The sequence below is a fragment of the Watersipora subatra genome, chromosome 9, assembly GCF_963576615.1.
Source record: "Watersipora subatra chromosome 9, tzWatSuba1.1, whole genome shotgun sequence".
NCBI lineage: Eukaryota > Metazoa > Bryozoa > Gymnolaemata > Cheilostomatida > Watersiporidae > Watersipora > Watersipora subatra.
In genome coordinates, this window is record NC_088716.1 from 1,055,858 (window position 1) to 1,076,535 (window position 20,678).

A 20,678-nucleotide genomic window follows, 5' to 3' on the forward strand; every position below is an offset into this window, starting at 1 on the left:
TAGAAAATCACTTTATTCAAAGCCATAGAGGTAAACTTCATCTTTTCGTAATTCATAAGCGTCGTTATTACCACCATCGGCAAAATATTTTTGTCAATGACTTTTCTGAAGGTTTGGTGAAATTTGATTTATATTGTTATACGATGAATAACACGAGCTAGCAGGGTCACGTGCGCAAGGATTTTCGCCACGCACATGCAAAACAAAAATCGCATGTTGTTTTTGTTTTGTATGTGCGTGGTGAAAATCATTGAGTGCGTGACCCGACTAGCCCGTGATGAATAGTTTTCCGACGTTGATTCCGTGTTGAATCAATGTCGGAATATTGAATGTTTAAAACGTCTCAAAAATTGTTGTAATTAAACGTATATGTTGTCTTAGCTACAAAAAACTATTCATCCTAAACAAAGAATACGTGTGTGCATTCAATAAGTATCTATTAAATAAACGTGAGTGATCTAGAATGTACCGTAAAACCTCGTAAAACTTCTAATTGAACTGCCTCGGAGTGTTGCTCTTAACGAATTCCAGGTAAAGTAAGGTAATCTTTGCATAAACTTCAAGAAAAAAACGGCAAAATTGATCATGGGTAAAACCAGAAAAGAAAAAAATGTATTTTCTTTTGAGCATTTCAACAACGATCAAGTTTTGCCAATGTCAATGTAAAAAGCGTCTTGGCAATAACATCACATCAAACAACGAACCAATCTCAAGTGATAGAAAAATCTCTATATTTTTTCATAAAAACGTTTTAAACTTTACATTAGCAGCATTTAATTTGAAACAAGCCATGTGTGCTTTTGATTTATATTATAGTTTGCATATGTACATGTATCTACTAGTAAATAAGTAAATATATGGACTTGTGACAGTGCTCTGATAACTTGAACGCTCTGATAATTCGAACACTTTTGCTCGGTCCCGTGCAGTTCGAGTTATCCATGTTTCACTGTATAATTAAATTTGAGTTTATTGTAAGTTAGAATAAGTTATGCTGCATCTTCCTACTACTGAGTCTGAGATGCATATACTTCAGATACATGTAGAGTTATTTGTTCCTTAACCATTTTTAAAAACTGCAAATGCTTTTATAGGGTCTCACCTCCAGTAACACCTTCGCCACACTTTCATAATAGACAGACTAGATTTGAATGCAGAATCACTAGTTAACCTTGACCTTAGTTTGCTGGTATATGATAATTGTTTAGTAGTAATATTTAGCCTCTGATATTAAAATGGAAAGACCTATGGCTACTCCAACACCTTAGGCATATATTTATTTTTTCATTTCTATTTCCTGCCTGCCCTGAAACTATTCATAATAGTTGTCAGCAGCTTCACATGAAGTAGTTTTGCTCATGCCAAAGCTTCAGAGTTGTCTTCACTTTATTACAACTACCTAGCTTTTTCTCATGACGTTCTGTACTGAGACCTGCTCTTTACATCCAACAATGCTAGATGCTATTATTATGCTAGCGACATTGTTGTTTGTAAATCGGTGAATAAATTGCCCTGCTTTGCTGATTACAATGTCTTCAATGTTAGAAGATGGCAATTGGCTTGATTCGTGTGAATTCTTTGAAACAGAGTCTATAGAGGAGGAGGAAGGTATGATTGTTCTGTACATTATGTCTAGTTACTTTTTCACAGGTTCACTACAAATTATTGACATATATATTGTATATCCATCTCTAGCTCAGCTGTATACCCATCTCTAGCTCAGCTGTATACCCATCTCTAGCTCAGCTGTATATTCATCTCTAGCTCAGCTGTATATCTATCTCTATCTCAGCTGTATATCCATCTCTAGCTCAGCTGTATATCCATCTCTAGCTCAGCTGTATATCCATCTCTAACTCAGCTGTATATCCTTCTCTAGCTCAGCTGTATATCCATATCTAGCTCAGCTGTATATCCATCTCTAGCTCAGCTGTATATCCATCTCTAGCTCAGCTGTATATCCATCTCCAGCTCAGCTGTATATCCATCTCTAGCTCAGCTGTATATCCATCCCTAGCTCAGCTGTATATCCATCTCTAGCTCAACTGTATATTCATCTCTAGCTCAGCTGTATATCCATCTCTAGCTCAGCTGTATATCCATCTCTAGCTCAGCTGTATATCCATCCCTAGCTCAGCTGTATATCCATCTCTAGCTCAGCTGTATATCCATCGCTAGCTCAGCTGTATATTCATCTCCAGCTCAGCTGTATATCCATTTCTAGCTCAGCTGTATATCCATCTCTAGCTCAGTTGTATATCCATCTCTAGCTCAGCTGTATATCCATCTCTAGCTCAGCTGTATCTCCATCTCTAGCTCAGCTGTATATCCATCCCTAGCTCAGCTGAATATCCATCTCTAACTCAGCTGTATATCCATCTCTAGCTCAGCTGTATATCCATCTCTATCTCAGCTGTATATCCATCTCTAGCTCAGCTGTATATCCATCTCTAGCTCAGCTGTATATCCATACCTAGTTCAGCTGTATATCCATATTTAGCTCAGCCGTATATCCATCTCTAGCTCAGCTGTATATCCATCTCTAGCTCAGCTGTATATCCATCTCTAGCTCAGCTGTATATCCATCTCTAGCTCAGCTGTATATCCATCTCTAGCTCAGCTGTATATCCATCTCTCACTCAGCTGTATATCCATCTCTAGCTCAGCTGTATATCCATCTCTTGCTCAGCTGTATATCCATCTCTAGCATAGCTGTATCTCCATCTCTAGCTCAGCTGTATATCCATCTCTAGCTCAGCTGTATATCCATCTCTAGCTCAGCTGTATATCCATCTCTAGCTCAGCTGTATATCCATCTCTAGCTCAGCTGTATATCCATCTCTAGCTCAGCTGTATATCCATCTCTAGCTCAGCTGTATATCCATCTCTAGCTCAGCTGTATATCCATCTCTAGCTCAGCTGTATATCCATCTCTAGCTCAGCTGTATATCCACATTTAGCTCAGCCGTATATCCATCTCTAGCTCAGCTGTATATCCATCTCTAGCTCAGCTGTATATCCATCTCTAGCTCAGCTGTATATCCATCTCTAGCTCAGCTGTATATCCATCTCTAGCTCAGCTGTATATCCATCTCTCACTCAGCTGTATATCCATCTCTAGCTCAGCTGTATATCCATCTCTTGCTCAGCTGTATATCCATCTCTAGCATAGCTGTATCTCCATCTCTAGCTCAGCTGTATCTCCATCTCTAGCTCAGCTGTATATCCATCTCTAGCTCAGCGGTATATCCATCTCTAGCTCAGCTGTATATCCATCTCTAGCTCAGCTGTATATCCATCTCTAGCTCAGCTGTATATCCATCTCTAGCTCAGCTGTATATCCATCTCTAGCTCAGCTGTATATCCATCGCTAGCTCAGCTGTATATTCATCTCTAGCTCAGCTGTATATCCATCTCTAGCTCAGCTGTATATCCATATTTAGCTCAGCTGTACATTCATCTCTAGCTCAGCTGTATATCGATCGCTAGCTCAGCTGTATATCCATCTCTAGCTCAGCTGTATCTCCATATTTAGCTCAGCTGTACGTTCATCTCTAGCTCAGCTGTATATCGATCGCTAGCTCAGCTGTATATCCATCTCTAGCTCAGCTGTATATCCATATTTGGCTCAGCTGTACATTCATCTCTAGCTCAGCTGTATATCCATCTCTAGCTCAGCTGTATATTCATCTCCAGCTCAGCTGTATATCCATTTCTAGCTCAGCTGTATATCCATCTCTAGCTCAGTTGTATATCCATCTCTAGCTCAGCTGTATATTCATTTCTAGCTCAGCTGTATATCCATCTCTAGCTCAGTTGTATATCCATCTCTAGCTCAGCTGTATATTCATCTCTAGCTCAGCTGTATATCCATCTTTAGCTCAGCTGTATATCCATCTCTAGCTCAGCTGTATATCCATCGCTAGCTCAGCTGTATATTCATCTCCAGCTCAGCTGTATATCCATTTCTAGCTCAGCTGTATATCCATCTCTAGCTCAGTTGTATATCCATCTCTAGCTCAGCTGTATATCCATCTCTAGCTCAGCTGTATCTCCATCTTTAGCTCAGCTGTATATCCATCCCTAGCTCAGCTGAATATCCATCTCTAACTCAGCTGTATATCCATCTCTAGCTCAGCTGTACGTTCATCTCTAGCTCAGCTGTATATCGATCGCTAGCTCAGCTGTATATCCATCTCTAGCTCAGCTGTATATCCATATTTGGCTCAGCTGTACATTCATCTCTAGCTCAGCTGTACATCCATCTCTAGCTCAGCTGTATATTCATCTCCAGCTCAGCTGTATATCCATTTCTAGCTCAGCTGTATATCCATCTCTAGCTCAGTTGTATATCCATCTCTAGCTCAGCTGTATATTCATTTCTAGCTCAGCTGTATATCCATCTCTAGCTCAGTTGTATATCCATCTCTAGCTCAGCTGTATATTCATCTCTAGCTCAGCTGTATATCCATCTTTAGCTCAGCTGTATATCCATCTCTAGCTCAGCTGTATATCCATCGCTAGCTCAGCTGTATATTCATCTCCAGCTCAGCTGTATATCCATTTCTAGCTCAGCTGTATATCCATCTCTAGCTCAGTTGTATATCCATCTCTAGCTCAGCTGTATATCCATCTCTAGCTCAGCTGTATCTCCATCTCTAGCTCAGCTGTATATCCATCCCTAGCTCAGCTGAATATCCATCTCTAACTCAGCTGTATATCCATCTCTAGCTCAGCTGTATATCCATCTCTATCTCAGCTGTATATCCATCTCTAGCTCAGCTGTATATCCATCTCTAGCTCAGCTGTATATCCATCTCTAGCTCAGCTGTATATCCATCTCTAGCTCAGCTGTATATCCATCTCTAGCTCAGCTGTACATCCATCTCTAGCTCAGCTGTATATCCATCTCTTGCTCAGCTCTATCTCCATATTTAGCTCAGCTGTACATTCATCTCTAGCTCAGCTGTATATCTATCTCTAGCTCAGCTCTATCTCCATATTTAGCTCAGCTTTACATTCATCTCTAGCTCAGCTGTATATCCATCGCTAGCTCAGCTGTATATCCATCTCTAGCTCAGCTGTATAACCATCTCTAGCTCAGCTGTATATCCATCTCTAGCTCAGCTGTATATCCATCTCTAGCTCAGCTGTATCTCCATATTTAGCTCAGCTGTACATTCATCTCTAGCTCAGCTGTATATCCATCGCTAGCTCAGCTGTATATCCATCTCTAGCTCAACTGTATAACCATCTCTAGCTCAGCTGTATATCCATCTCTAGCTCAGCTGTATATCCATCTCTAGCTCAGCTGTATCTCCATATTTAGCTCAGCTGTACATTCATCTCTAGCTCAGCTGTATATCCATCGCTAGCTCAGCTGTATATCCATCTCTAGCTCAGCTGTATAACCATCTCTAGCTGAGCTGTATATCCACCTCTAGCTCAGCTGTATATCCATCTCTAGCTCAGCTGTATCTCCATATTTAGCTCAGTTGTATATCCATCTCTAGCTCAGCTGTATAACCATCTCTAGCTCAGCTGTATATCCATCGCTAGCTCAGTTGTATATCCATCTCTAGCTCAGCTGTATAACCATCTTTAGCTCATCTGTATATCCATCTCTAGCTCAGCTGTATATCCATCTCTAGCTCAGCTGTATCTCCATATTTAGCTCAGCTGTACATTCATCTCTAGCTCAGCTGTATATCCATCGCTAGCTCAGCTGTATATCCATCTCTAGCTCAGCTGTATAACCATCTCTAGCTCAGCTGTATATCCATCTCTAGCTCAGCTGTATATCCATCTCTAGCTCAGCTGTATATCCAACTCTAGCTCAGCTGTATATCCATCTCTATCTCAGCTGTATATCCATCTCTAGCTCAGCTGTATATCCATCTCTAGCTCAGCTGTATATCCATCTCTAGCTCGGCTGTATATCCATCTCTAACTCAGCTGTATATCCATCTCTAGCTCAGCTGTATATCCATCTCTAGCTCAGCTGTATACCCATCTCTAGCTCAGCTGTATATCCATCTCTAACTCAGCTGTATCCATCTCTAGCTCAGCTGTATATCCATCTCTAGCTCAGCTGTATATCCATCTCTAGCTCAGCTGTATATCCATCGCTAGCTCAGCTGTATATCCATCTCTAGCTCAGCTGTATAACCATCTCTAGCTCAGCTGTATATCCATCTCTAGCTCAGCTGTATATCCATCTCTAGCTCAGCTGTATATCCATCTCTAGCTCAGCTGTATATCCATCTCTAGCTCAGCTGTATAACCATCTCTAACTCAGCTGTATATCCATCTCTAGCTCAGCTGTATATCCATCTCTAGCTCAGCTGTATAACCATCTCTAACTCAGCTGTATATCCATCTCTAGCTCAGCTGTATATCCATCTCTAACTCAGCTGTATATCCATCTCTAGCTCAGCTGTATATCCATCTCTAGCTCAGCTGTATATCCATCTCTAGCTCAGCTGAATATCCATCGCTAGCTCAGCTGTATATCCATCTCTAGCTCAGCTGTATATCCATCTCTAGCTCAGCTGTATCTCCATATTTAGCTCAGCTGTACATTCATCTCTAGCTCAGCTGTATATCCATCTCTAGCTCAGCTGTATAACCATCTCTAACTCAGCTGTATATCCATCTCTAGCTCAGCTGTATATCCATCTCTAACTCAGCTGTATATCCATCTCTAGCTCAGCTGTATATCCATCTCTAGCTCAGCTGTATATCCATCTCTAGCTCAGCTGTATCTCCATATTTAGCTCAGCTGTACATTCATCTCTAGCTCAGCTGTATCTCCATATTTAGCTCAGCGGTATATCCATCTCTAGCTCAGCTGTATCTCCATATGTATCTCAGCTGTATCTCCATAATTAGCTCAGCTGTATATCCATCTCTAGTTCAGCTGTATATCCATCTCTAGCTCAGCTGTATATCCATCTCTAGCTCAGCTGTATATCCATCTCTAGCTCGGCTGTATATCCATCTCTAGCTCAGCTGTATATCCATCTCTTGCTCAGCTGTATATCCATATCTAGCTCAGCTGTATATCCATCTCTAGCTCAGCTGTATATCCATCTCTAGCTCAGCTGTATATCCATCTCTAGCTCAGCTGTATATCCATCTCTAGCTCAGCTGTATATCCATACCTAGTTCAGCTGTATATCCATCTCTAGCTCAGCTGTATATCCATCTCTAGCTCAGCTGAATATCCATCTCTAGCTCGGCTGTATATCCATGTCTAACTCAGCTGTATATCCATCTCTAACTCAGCTGTATAACCATCTCTAACTCAGCTGTATAACCATCTCTAACTCGGCTGTATATCCATCTCTAACTCAGCTGTATATCCATCTCTAGCTCAGCTTTATAACCATCTCTAGCTCAGCTGTATAACCACCTATAGCTGAGATGTTTTAATAAAATGGATACACAATGCGTGGTCTAATTATTTTAGCCTTTAGATTGCACAACCACAATCGCTTTCCACTACAATCCTTGCCAGTGTCAGGATGAGGTGGTAAGGAACTCCTTGGTTGATGGTGAATGGGGAGAAGAATAGAAAGATGGGCCCGACTTCCCATTTCCCTCTAAGGCTAGCTTTGAGATTCGAATAATCTGTACAGCGTGGAACTATGTGGTGAGCATACACTAGCTACACATGCTTTACTTGGGTTTGCATAGCTTTAAACCTCATCCCAAGACTTCCTGCTTTTGTAGATAAAGCATAATGCATTGAAGGCCTATTAATCCTTTCCACCATACTATTGCATGTTGTCATTTAGTAGCCAGGGAATCACTGTTTCTATAGTGTTGATTTGGAGTTGTGCGCTAGTTGAGTTGCCATGCAATACGTAAGTGATTCAATGGAGATTAGGGATGTGGATGATTTACCAAAAATGTAAGGATTTCTACCCAATAGCGATGCTTTAGGCACTGCTCAAATCAAAAGAAGAATGACTGAAATTTGGAAAACAATTAAATTAGAATAGCCCGCACAGCATTTTTTGACGCATCATCCGCAAGTTCTGTCTTCATCTTTCGAAGCATGATGGATTCGATTCAAATTTCCGCGTAATAAAACTCTCTTGACTTGCAGATTTTTACCGCTGTTATCTGGTCGATGACTCAAAATTGTTGATTAACTGCGTCGTTGAATCAGTGATGATCAGCTCATAGGGACATTGTTGATTAACTGTGTCATTGAATCAGCGATGATCAGCTCATAGGGATATTGTTGATTAACTGTGTCATTGAATCAGTGATGATCAGCTCATAGGGATATTGTTGATTAACTGTGTCATTGAATCAGTGATGATCAGCTCATAGGGATATTGTACATAAACTTTGATCTACTGTCCCATTTAGGTCTATGTTAATGGAGCCCACTTCTGCAATTACGACCATAGAGTGGACATTCGTTCCGTCTCTCACATCTACATAGATGGTGATGCTAAATCTACTGATGTCGAATTCACAGCATACTTTGTAAGTATCTATTAGTATTGACAGTCTGTGAGCATTGAAGGATCTAAGGCTACAATTTTCCTTCAGCCATAACTACTGATGTAAGTAGTTCCTTGAACTATCATACTCATTCAGTACTGTGTGACTGACTTGATGAGAATAGAATGTCTGAACTACAGGGAGTTTTCTGTTCGCTTTTTAGGGAGCTCGTTACAACAGCATCATCCCACAGGAGCTGATTCCAGGCAGCTGGGTTAATGTGACTGTCTCTGTTCATGACAACCCTCACAGGTGAGCTGCAGCAGTTTCAACATGACCATAAAATCATGACACCCTATGCGTGTGTAGTTTTTTTGCTTTTTGACACAGATAGTTAATGACAATTCTTGCGTGTCGGTGTAATTGGATAAATACGACTGACAGTTGTGACAGCCTTCACAGGTGAGCCGTAGTTGGAATAATGCGAACAAAGAAACTCTCTATGGAATTCGCCACTCACGACTTGTCATGTATTTCAGTTAACAGAGTAACCTTTAAAGCATAAAAAGTGCATTAAAAGTATGGTGCCATTTTATAGGCAAGATATGAAAATCATTTCTTTCAAGGCCTACTCGAAATACTACAGAAACCTACCAAGTATTTCCAAGTAGTTAAACTAATATCTAGTATTCTTGCTTTTAAATATAAATAAATGTTATTGTTCATATTTTCACAGTGACTGCAGAAATGAGATTATTTTTATTGTAAACGTGGTTTTAACATCTCAAAAAATACGGAGAAGAATAGAACCAAAAGAGAATAAAACCAATGAATTCGGAAAGAAAGTTGGAGCAGTTTTATTCCCATAATAGTCTGCAGTCCACATAATCACTGTGCTTCCTTGCTCCAAATAATTTTGGAGTTGCCCGCTGCCGGCGAACTTGCGCCCGACTGTTTCAATGATTCGGAGTTGCACTATATATTCCTCAAAGCGAAACTTGTTGATTTAGACTCACTTTTAGGTCGCTGTCATTTTCCAATTCTTGCGTAGTTAACTAGTTGTGCTAAAAAATAATTATTTTATCATCCTCGTACGGACAACCCATCCTTGACATGTAAATGTTATGTAAAGGTAAAAACTCAAGCAAAAACAGTAGTTAGAAGAGAAGCAGTAGAATGTTTTCATAGCAGTGATCCATATGCTTGAGCTAAAAGATTTTCGCTTATAATAAGGAGAGCTTAACCAAGTGTTATCCATTTGGATTCATCAGCAGTGAACGTTATTATGAGCAAGAAACGAAATTAAATGCTTTTGGATTTCACCGCTTCTATGAATCAGAGTGGAAGCAGCTCCAAACCAATTCGAAGCACAGAAACAGTATATGTGTGACTAACCAATTACTTACCACACTTCTTAACTGTTGCCACTGGGTGGTTTCAATATCCAATGCAGAGTAGCCTAGGTGGGTCATATCCTCCTTGCATCTAGTAGCCAGTTGTACCTCCTCTATAAACATGTCTCTGTCTTCTATTGACCTATTTCACATATCCGACTTGGGACATGAGCCCCGCTCACAGACCGACACATTCTATCAATGATTGGACCATAAGAAGCAAGTGTTTGGTCTTCCAGTCTGAATGTTTGTTTAGATTGTTTGTTAATATTTAAGGTTTGATGTCAACTTGGCGTGTGACGCTTCTGATGAGGAAAGACAACTCCATTTCAACCCACGTTTCTATGAAGGAGAAACGGTTAGGAATTCAAGACTAGGTGGTGAGTACGGGGATGAGGAGGGAGAAGGTGGCTTCCCATTTGAGGCTGGAAAAGTCTACAAGATCGGCATTCAGGTGCAAGATGACTATTACTCGGTAAGCTGGCCTTTATTGACATTTGTAGCAGCTACTGTGTTGCAGCAGATGGGGAGATGCTAGTCATGCATAACATTTGTAGTTAATCTAGAATTGTGTAAACATTTGTAAAGCTACATAAGCCTGCATCTAGCTATGACAGAATACATGTACAAGATATTATAGTCATGCGTTTAAAATTCTCACACTCTCTGTTTTGAGCTTTCCATCTGGTAGCATCCAGTGATGTCTGTCATGCATGTTGATGACAATTTTTGTAGAGATTTAGCTTCTTGACAGCCGTCGCTGGTGTTTGCTAATGATGACTCAAATGTCAGTCTATTGACAGTTGTTACCGGTATACATGACTAGCTAGTCCTGCGCTTGATATATTGACAACTGTTGCAGGTGTACGTGAATGGTGAGCCATATGTGACATACAATCATCGATGTGATGCTCAGGATGCTCATCATCTAACAGTTAATGGAGATGTGTCTGTACTGGAGGTTAGATTCCTTGGCTCTTTGGTAAGTGCTGATCATATCGTTTCTATCCGTAAACCATCAGTAGACTTTTCTCTCTTTGTTTGGATCTGGAAATTTGACTCATGTTCACAGAAGTAGTGATGCAGTGTGATAACCTGCTGTAGGAAGACAACTCCTATCGCAAAGTGCCAGGTCTGAAGTCGGGAGACATTGTTACAGTCATAGGGTCCGTCAAGGATGATCCAGAAAGGTAAACATAAAGGTTAAACAGCGGTTAACAGGTTAACAGTTTATGAGACGATAACTCTAAATGAATCAAATTGGAGAACTGTTTTAGTGTATGTATGTGATATTCAATAGTAATTGTAATAATCCGAAGTGAACCAGTAGAAGGTGTTATGGGTGTGGCTGTTCATGTTTTGAAGACTAAAAGTACATTTGTTTAAGATGCTATTAGATACTTGCCTATGTCACAATTCTGTCGTAGACATGAATCTGCCAAGACTTTGCCTGAAGGATCTTCTTGGCCCAAAATGCCAAAAGTTTTTCAAAGAAATTTAAGACATTTTGTGTAAATGTTCAAATTTCACCTTAACATATTTTGGACCGCTTATAAGCGCCAAAAAGAGTCTAGCCATATGGACATCTAGCATTAGCCAGGACTGTACATGTGCTCACAGGTGCCTACAAGCATCTACACATTGTAGGAGGTAACAGATGACTAAACAGGTGTTTTGAGACTAGATATTTGGTTAAAGCTCTGTTTGTCCTTTTTCAGAATTTGCATCAACCTTCAAGGTAAGACTCCGGACGAGTCGTCATCAAGTTCTGATGAGGAAGAGAAACACACAGACATTCCTCTGCACTTTAATCCAAGATGGGACCAAGGTAAAAGTGTCGTCTTGCATACATGTACATGTAGATGGTCCTATCACCTTCAGGAGGTGTGGCCTGATATACAGGGTTCAATCGCTATTAGGAGGTGTTGCCTGATATGCCTGATTCTATCACCATTAAACGTTGTGACCTGATATACAGGGTTCTTATCACCATTAGGAGGTGCGGCCTGATATACAAGGTGCAATCGCCATTAGAAGGTGTGACTTAAAGATGTGGCTGCGTCAAATTTGAGTTCACATTTAAAGGAAAGCATTTTTTGTCAATTAGTTGATATGTTGTTTGTTGTGTTAGGCAATGTCATTGTCAAGATATTTGAAGATTAAAATCGAAAAAGGTTGATCACACTAAGAACGCTCAGGCCAAAAAACATGCCCGGACTTGCCCAAAATGATGTAACCAGTGATACAACCTGTCTCTATCTCTCATATTCACATTGGCTATTGCGATAAAAGTCTAGTCCTACTAGCGGCTCCTACTAGCGGCTCCTACTAGCGGCTCTATTGGCTTAAATTTTATTTTGCATTTGCTCATGTTGGCTAGAATAAAATTTTAAATCTAGCTACAGATAAATTATTAGAAATGTCTCAAACGCCTCAAATAAGGGAAATTAGAAACTTGTCATATTAGCGTTCTTTAAATGCTGTGTAAACATCTGAGTACCGACTTCGATTCTGCCGATCTACGGTAATTAGGTCGTTGAGTTAACTTATTTCATCATGGCCTTTGTATCAGCTAAGTTCTCAGTTACTACTCACACTGGAGACTAGCTACTAAACAAAATAAGCATGGCGCCATCTTTGAGAAAATTACGTTTGAATATATGGCGAAACCAACTGCAATTTTCGCTGCAGCATAAAGTTTTTATTAAACCATCCATCCAAGTTGTGGCCATTCACCTAGTTTCATCTCATATAATAGGACAAATTAATCTACTGCTGCAAACTCAAACAAAACATTATGTTTTGTGCAGCCCACATTCGTGTCTCTCTTTCCCATGTATGGCAGTTTCCAGACCGACACAACTGCTCCCTGGCGAACCACATGAACATCCTCTAACAATAAAACAAATGTCATTTATATCTACGTCGTTCTATTGCATATCTACTGAAAGCTTTCAATTTGAGAGTTAGATAAATTGCGAGTGTAATTTACAAAATGAATAAATGTTTAACAAAAAAATAAAGACGCAAAGCCAACAATTTGAAGCTTTGTTTCTGAGAGTTGAAAATGAGCATTGATCAATCAATGTTCCTCCCTTTTTACAAGTGAGAAACGAACATTAATTCTAATCATAAATCTAATTTACTAGTTAAAAATGCCAAAGAAAATTTTAAGCAAATGTTATAGCTAGATGAAACGATAAAAATGAGTGAAACAATGATTCGTGATAGCAAAAAGTAATAGCTTGATATACAGGGTTCAATCGCTATTTGGAGGTGTGGCCCTGATATATCCTCTGCACTTTAATCCAAGATGGGACCAAGGTAAAAGTGTCGTCTTGCATACATTTAGATGGTCCTATCACCTTCAGGAGGTGTGGCCTGATATACAGGGTTCTATCACCATCAGGAGGTGTGGCCTGATATACAGGGTTCAATTACCATTAGGTGTGGCCTGACATACAGGGTTCTATCACCTTCTTTAGTAGGCGCAGCTTGCTGCATGTTCGTGTCCTAATAATGCAAAGCTCTCTGCAGGTGAAATTGTACTCAACACTCTGAAGAATGGAGATTGGGGAGATGAGGAGATTTATCCTCTCCCAGAGGCCTTTTACCCTGGCAGACAGTTCTATGTTCAGTTCAATGTGGGGGATGATGGTTATGAGGTGAGAGTAGAATCAAGTTTTAATATGTGAATTGGTGGGTTGATAGTGTCTTAAATGTATGTAAAAAGGCATAATTGGTTATATCCGCTGTTATAGCCTTGGAAACACAAATATCTACGTTAAATCATGTTACAGATATACGTCAACGGGGAGTACCTGGCCAACTATGAACACAGAATAAAATCTAAGAAAGTTCGATTCATCAACCTAGCAGGCACAGCATTCTTCAGCTCAGTCAAACATGTTCAAGGGGCCTACTATGTCAGCGATAACAGCTTCCTCTTTAGATAACTCATGGATTTGTCTGCTCCTGCAACAGACCTTTCGCTTTCCATTTTACCAGCTGTGTAACAATTATGTAGAATGAATATTGATAATACAGCTTGACTAGTTCTATTCTAAGGTATATGTATGGCTGTTATGTGATCCTTTTTGATGTAAGATAATGAAACACCACTCAGAGGTTTACTTGCGACCAAATTCACATTACAGTTATTTGGTATCAAAAGGTTCACAATGTCGTACTCTGCTGTTTTGTAGATGCAAAATGTGTCGAAATGCGATCACAAACTCTTAAAAGCTTGAAAATGAACAGTTAATTGCAGACATCACGAAAACGCCGTAGTTTGAAATCTTTTTATTTGTCTGTCATACTCCTACATTTTGGTTATTGTTTTGACATGTGATGTTATCACGTGAAATTAAAGGCCAATAAAAGGCTCAATATAAAACTCTCGTAGCACTAGTTTATGACAAGTACTTGAGGTTCTACCAAAAAGCCCGTATCAAATATAAATGCTCGCTACTTTACAGTATCTTTTCAGTCTGGTCTAATCATCTAGTCGTAATCTGATCATGTGACCTATAATTTCTGTCAAATAGCGCGCGAACAGTTTCTGCAGCAATTTTTAGCATTGCAGGGGACCAACAGGCCTCTCATGTTCATCAGAGAATGATATGCACTCCTTCGAGCTAAGGTAGAAAAATTAGATTTTTTACAGTAGGTTTTAAGATTTTTTCGATTATGATGATGGCGAACAAACATGGCTTTCTTAAATGCGTGAAGTATATTTGTGAAAATATTTCAACGAATGAGTTTGCATGAAAGTGTAAACAGAAGCCATCATGTTCAGTTACGCCCCATTTGAAATGGATTCCAACCTACAGCATTTTTGTGATGGCTGCGATAACTGTTCATTTTGTAGCTTTCAAGAGCTTGTAATCACATTTCAGCATATTTGCCCCTTTCAACGCAGCAGAGTAAGACATGGTCAATCTTTTGATACTAAATCACTAATTTGAATTTTGTTGCAAGTCAACCTTTGAAAGTTAGTCCCTGATTGCTAAAAATCCGTCAGGTAGTTTTTACACGATCCATTAAGCTGACCAAAGGTAATAGTTTGAGGCTTGTTTAGTATACAGTGAAAGGAATTCCTGTACTTGTGACCTCACTCTATTGTATTAATGCTGCCTTTTCTCTGACATAGAAAAAACTAGGTCAATGTAAAGACCACTCAAGCATGTTCTCTTGTCTCTGGCAGAGCTCTAAATTCACCTCTGCAGGATTGTTAGGGATTGAAAGTTTCTTGCTGAAACTAAGGCAGCTATAGAGTACCTGCAACCATTGTCAGTCTGAATATAGCATGTTTCGCTCATCTAACAGGTAATGTGGACTACCATAACAATAAGGAATTGACAGAATATAGTACATAGATGTTGCTGCAACAGTAACATACATTTTAGTAACGCCGAGACAGCTAGAAACATAGCTACCTTGTGGACGCCAAAATATCAACACAGGCTCACCACGTAACTAGAAATTCACCAGTATGAGAGATCAGGATGCTTTTGGAGTTATCCCACTTTCTTTCCATCCTAAATAACCATGAAAGGCCATCAAAAATATTAATTTTAATAAAACACCTCGTCGTTTTTTACATTGTTTCAGTTTGTTTTGCCAGTTTCAATGTGTTGTTCTATGCGCTGGATCCGCTACAGTTTGCTGTGCCAGTTTTTACCAAGTGAAAAGAGACATGAATAACAAGAAAATAGGCTTGCAATTTGTGGCCTCATTTTCTACCAAAATAATGATAATTCACAATGAGGTTATAGCTTCTGTGAGTAAATGATTACAAAGGCAATTTACAAAATTTTATGCTGAAGGAATAAAAAACTAGTACAAATATGGCAAAAAGTGTGTTGTCTTGTCTGGCAATTATGTTGATAAAAATTAGCTATCCAACTCGAGTACGTGTAAAGATCTGGTGCAACTACCTTCAAAGTTGCTCCTGGTTCATTACCACCTGTTACTATTGATTCTGGTAAGTACCGCGTCAACTTGTGTCAAACTGGCAAAGACCTTGCTAAGCTGACATAAACTTTGTTTTCTTGGGACATATAATGGCGTCTGCGAGACATTGGGCAATCTTGATAAAGAAACATGTCTAATAGTTATACAAGGCTACAAACACAACTGCCCATTATACAGCTTGTGCTGTTTATGTATGCATGCATTTATGGGTAAAACCCCAGTAAACTTTGCCTAAACGCTTATAACACTAATACGAGGCTGTGTTGACTATGGTCTTGCCAACATCTTTTTATCCTGTTGTAGTTTTAAATGAAAGCTCCCATTCCGTGACCTGTATGGGAAAATTTTTTCGTGAGATAGAATAGGGGCTATTACAACTTCTTGTCCGTAGCTGTTTCGAGTCTCATGGTAGAGATTAATTTTCCCGGAGTGAATTCCTGCTTCGGCTCTGAAATGCGCCAGCTGTCCAAGTGAGTAAATATGCCGGGTAGTAACTGTTTCTTGTGCACCTTGTCCTCGGATTGTCCCTCTTGTTTTTGGGTGATAGGGTCGTTCGTAACCAACTGAGTTTTAGGAGCATCCTAGTCGAGCATCTTAGTTGTGCTGGCAAGCTCAACGTGTGATACCCTCCTCCTGGCCTCTATATTTTTAGTGTGTTTGGACGTAGCTATTTCAGCTAGCTCACTCTGCCCATGTCTGCTGTAGTTACTTGCTTTTAGGCACACATACCGCTTTAGTTCTGCTTTTTGTGCTAGGGCCCCTTTTTTGACCTGTTTTTGCGCTTCTGGCGTGTTCTCTTCTAGTAAAACAGTATGATTATCTTAGTGTGACCAGTCAAGTTAGGACAGGCACTTTTCTGGTGACCTTTTCCTACAATAGTTTTCCTTTTGCTTTCAGAACAGGAAGCTTCTCTTTCACTTTTGAGAACCCATCGCTCAGGTCTTGCCCTAAATCGAACACAACTGGGTCCTCCCTAGTCTTTTTGTGTTATCCAGGTCCTGTTCTTTTTTAGGCACCCCTGTTGCTTTCAAAAGGGGTTCTCCAAGATGAGAGATCCTGGTAAGGCAATCTCAACATCTTAACCACATCTTCATGAGGGGTCTGGGTCTTTGGTGGTGGAGGATTGTACTGGGTTAGAATTACTGTCTCAGACTAATAGTAGTTCCTTGTTTAACACTGTCATGATATTTCAAAGTACAATACGCTCTTCTACACAGAAAATAATCAGTAAGGATTTTATTTTGCCTGCAATTTGGGGTTGTCTTCTCTCCTTGTTTTATTTAGAAGTTAGACTCGGTCTCCCGGTGCATATAGGGGGAGGTTTCTTTTGGTCCTTTTGTCAGATGGCCTTCTGCTCCTCTTGTCGGGCCGTGGGTGCTTCCTCCAGCCCTTTCAATAATAAAATATCAATTTTTTTTCTCAAGTCAACTTTTGCTAGTGTGAAAGCATGTAAACCAATGTTATACTGCAGAGTCCATTGTGGTATATGTGTTGAATTTTTACTAATTATTTATATACATTCATTGTAATTCTCTTTTCATTTACCATTTGTATTTACCATAGGTCTTTTGTCAAAATGTTATCACTTCTCAATTTTTATAATATTAAACACGAGGTCGTAACTCCAAACCATTGTAAAACAAGCCTATCAAGGGAGGACAACTTGTATCTATTGACTAGATATGTCAATCATTTATGCTAACCTTTGTGATGTTTTATACATTGTTTGCAGTGCTTATTAACAGATAAATGACACAATTTTAGCAAATATCGTTCTATGACTGAAGGTAATTGAGTTTATTAAGGTGCATCATGCGTAAACATCGTGTTGAGTGAGTGCACTCTACCTGTTGCAGAATATGGTTTGGAATTATATCCATAACAAACCAATTCTAGTTTGGGAATTCCTTCTTTTTGTAACAAACAGCTTGAAGCAAATGCTTCAAAATTACAAAGCCAAATGGCAGATTGTTTTTTCTCCCTTCTATGACTGAAGGTAATATAATTTATGTTTTAATATCTTTGCTATAGGAATGTTTATTCCTCATCTGGTATTATACAAAGTGACAATCATAACAGGTAGCTGAAGTGTGTGAACCAGGCAGGTGGACTAGTCATGGCTGGCATCAAAGCTCTGATAAACTAGATCACATGCTAACTACAACGCCCCCTGATGTCTTATCACTTAATAAATAAAACTCTCGACATTTAGACTCCTTATGTATACAATCCACGTCAATGACTGTCTTATCAGAGCATTGCAACATCCATAATGCCGGCTGTTGCCAAGAGATCCTGAGAATAATATATTTTATCTGAACCATTTGCGTCAACAATTCTACTTTATCTTGGCGACAGGAAGGAGCAGCTGTTAACCCATTTAACGGATACGTGACAGTGGTCAGGTCTATGTATTTCACAAAAATGGTCAATTTTAATCTGAAGGAATTTCTCATGAGAAAACCTTCAAGTTTTATTTAGATTGAAAAAGAACCAGACTCTATATAACTGGGTATGAGAATATCTTGTAACTTATAACTAATGATGCACTCGTTGACATAGCCTCAATAGCCTCGGTTTTGTTTGACAAATTATTTTCAGAATGAAAGGAGCCACCTTGAAGGATGCTTCTTCTACCGAAGACATTTCCTCAAGAGAGACAGTCGAGTTACGCTAAAATGTTTTTGCATTCTCTTTCAAACATGTAAAATAAATGGGTCATTGCTGTTTATTCATGGTTTCTTTTTTACGCAATTTTTGATGTAACTGATCGGTTTCATTTTTTGCCGTTTCCTTATCACTTTCTGCAATGTTTGTTATTGTATTTTAACCTTTAAGGTTTGCAACGTTTTAAGAGCAAAACATACGTACTGTTTGTTGGCTTTTTGTTTTCTTTTTTCATCATGATAATAAATATTTTATTAAAATTAAACACGGTCTATATCTGCCGGTTTTTATCTATAGTATGCAGTGTACATTCTATGGTGTAAAACGTTAAAAATACTTTACCGAAGTGGTTTTCTCGACTCGGAACGGATTAAAATTTACATGCATTTATTTTAAAGGGAAAAGTTGTTTCGGATCTCAAACAACTCAGTTTTTGAACAACCTTCTGAAACGGATTATGTTCAGAACCGAGGTTTCTCTGTACCAGTAATCCTACCAAATGTAATCATGGCCAAAAGTATTAATATCCTCAACATTTTGTGACATTATTTAGGTTTTTGCTGTTTTGGTGCCGCTGTGTGCTACCCAGACCAGACAATATACAGTTTTTTATCTTTTAAAATCAAAAGGTGTTATGTCATCCGTGTCATCAGCCTTCCCCCTCACTTGGGCTCCTGATTGGTTAACAGATACACGCATAATGAATATTCATGTTATGAGCTCTGAAGGTATTACTAATAGGTTAATAATATCAATACTATACTTATAAAGTTGTATGTGATGTAGCAGTGATCGTTAACCGGCATCATGTGTACCACGTCAACGCTCGAATGGTAATTCGACAATTTGTCTCTGATCGACTGCATAAAACAGACATTAATATATTATATACAAAGTGGTAATTCATGGTACCTGTAGTCATACATAACATATTTTATGTAACAATTTTCAAGAATTTACCAATGAACAAATCTTACAATGTGGAGACAAGCTCAATATATTCCTGTGTGTGAATATGCTTGCATATCAATTATCATGCCTACAATATCTTCAATGCATGAGCAGAGCGCAGTTCATGCGATTTGAACCAGATGGGAACCAATCAAAAACCAAGATTTTACTGTCATAGGTGAAACTGTTTGGGAAAAAAAATTCGCGGCTGGGAGTTGTACTTACCGACTCCAGGTGTTTTTGCTAGCGACCAGGAAGCTAGAATGGTGCCGGACTCACGGGCTCAGCTGGCTCTTCTAGAATTTTTTCTTGTTACAGTCATTTCTCCAGTTCCTGGCTTCTTCGGATCTCTTGCAGTTGGCCTTCCAGTTATTTACTAAATGCAAGAGAAGTGTAAGCCTTTGATCTTTGCTTTTCCATCTCATGCTCTGCTTTTTCCTCCAGGCTCCGAGCCTGCATCCCTTGCATGTTGGGGCATTTTCTTGGCTCTATGGTGGCTTGTGTCTGTCAAAGCTTCCCCGGACAATATTGGAATGGTTTTCGCCTGCTTTCATTCTGCACCAAGGATTGGCCCCGCCGTTATACTACGCAAGTATGGTTTGACCAAATAATTTTTTACTGGGAAAGGCCCTACAAACTTTACTTTAAATTTGGGGTTTTCTCCTCATTTTTTTCTTTTATTCAGAAGCCAGATTCAGTCTTCCGGTGCAAATAGGGGAGGCTCTTTTTGGTGCCTTGTCAGATGGCCATCTGCTCATTTCTTTGAATTGTGTGTGCTTCCTTTGGCCTTCTCAACATCTTCACCACATCTTCATGAGAGGGCCGGGTCTCTGGTGATGGAGAATTGTAATGGATTGGATTAATCGCCTCAGGCTAATAATAGTTCTTTGTTTAAGACAGTAGTAATACTTGTACAGTAAGCGCTCCTACGACTTAAATAATTTGTTCCAGGAAAGTTCACAATGTGGGGATTTATAAGGATGTGAAATGCAGGTAAATTGGCTAATCTACTCCAATAGCCTTTCAAACTAACCATTTGGGCCAAAGGAAAAGAAAAAACTATACTTAACTCTTCTAATTGGTAAGCTGCACCATAACTGCTCTATTATTAGTTTGCATAGACAACTTTTTTTAACCGCTAAATCTTACTGGTTTTATGAATCAAGGCTGTCGTAATTTTATAAAAAGTTCATGGGAAATGCACATCTTTGATATCCATTAACAATGATT

General features: G+C 39.3%; 1 protein-coding gene and 1 pseudogene across 1 annotated transcript in view; one reads left to right on the forward strand and one right to left on the reverse strand.

The window, feature by feature from the left end:
• The window catches only part of LOC137404148 (centrobin-like), a 577,594-nt gene that overhangs the window by 549,170 nt on the left and 7,746 nt on the right, over window positions 1–20,678 (reverse strand). The window lies entirely within an intron of this gene.
• LOC137404018 (32 kDa beta-galactoside-binding lectin-like) lies at window positions 1,530–13,810 on the forward strand (annotated as a pseudogene).